Here is a 1,042-nt window from a genome sequence, read left to right on the forward strand (position 1 = left end):
CTGTGTAGCCTTGGCAGTCTCAGAGGAGCTCGTTGAAAAAATGCTGAAGGAATATGTTTTTGACATCTAGTGTCAGCAAATGTCAGTAATGTTAAATATTAGTGCTGGGTTAAACAAATTACTTTACGATTCAAATCAATGTTTATTTTAATGATTCGATAACATTAAATAAAATGCAGTGATGGATCTTTTATTAAATGCCTCTTCCCATGGATACCTCAAGCTTTAACCCTGTGTCAAAAACCTAGCTGGAGCTGCTTGGCTTCATTTTAGAAGAGGGAGGATAAAAGGGTGTGTACTTTTAACTACTGTACATAAGACACCTTTCATATTGTTCTGCTTTGAACATCTCATCTGCTGTGGATCTCACTTACACACACTCTCTGCACCCACATATTACTACAGGCCTCTTATAGACGTTCTTATGTGAACATGATGGTACTTAAACCAGACCTTGGCCATTTCCTCACAGCAAGCTTGTGCGTGCTGTGGCACTTTACAAGGTGATATCTTTGTTTACTGCATTGGAACAATAAAGTGTGTAATAACTTTGGTGACTCCCGACGTGATGAGTGCTGGTCTCTAGAAGGACTACCGACAGCCAGCGGACGGAATTCAGTCCAGGGGAGGACACCTGGACACCACTGACAACTACACCAGGGCGTCCTACATAATACAAAGGTAAAAACAGATACCTGTTGATTACCAAAATCTGTGATTTGGCTTTGCTACAACATTTTACAGTTGTCAGCGGCGTTCTCAGTGTTCTTAGTCACGGTAACAAAAAATACAATACATGCTGTAGAAGGTGCTTAGAGTCAGGTAGAACAGTCCGGACCTAAGGCACCAAGACAGTTATAAGACTATTAGGTGTTTGTAAGAGTCGGCTAGTTAAGTCCCGTACCTTAACTCACTAAAGAAAGTAAAGTGGACCAGCGAGGACCCCGTGAGGTAGTCTAGTCCTGCACGGCTGACTCCCTGGGGAAACTCTGTAGACTTTAGGTTTTTACGTGGACCAGCGAGGACCCCGCACGTGATCTGA

At 42.7% G+C, this 1,042-nt stretch overlaps 1 protein-coding gene across 1 annotated transcript in view; it reads left to right on the forward strand.

The window, feature by feature from the left end:
• The window catches only part of LOC104965186 (neural cell adhesion molecule L1-like protein), an 11,031-nt gene that overhangs the window by 7,750 nt on the left and 2,239 nt on the right, over positions 1-1,042 (forward strand). The window lies entirely within an intron of this gene.

This window comes from Notothenia coriiceps, unplaced genomic scaffold (genome assembly GCF_000735185.1).
Source record: "Notothenia coriiceps isolate Sejong01 unplaced genomic scaffold, NC01 NC01_scaffold00037244, whole genome shotgun sequence".
Lineage (NCBI taxonomy): Eukaryota > Metazoa > Chordata > Actinopteri > Perciformes > Nototheniidae > Notothenia > Notothenia coriiceps.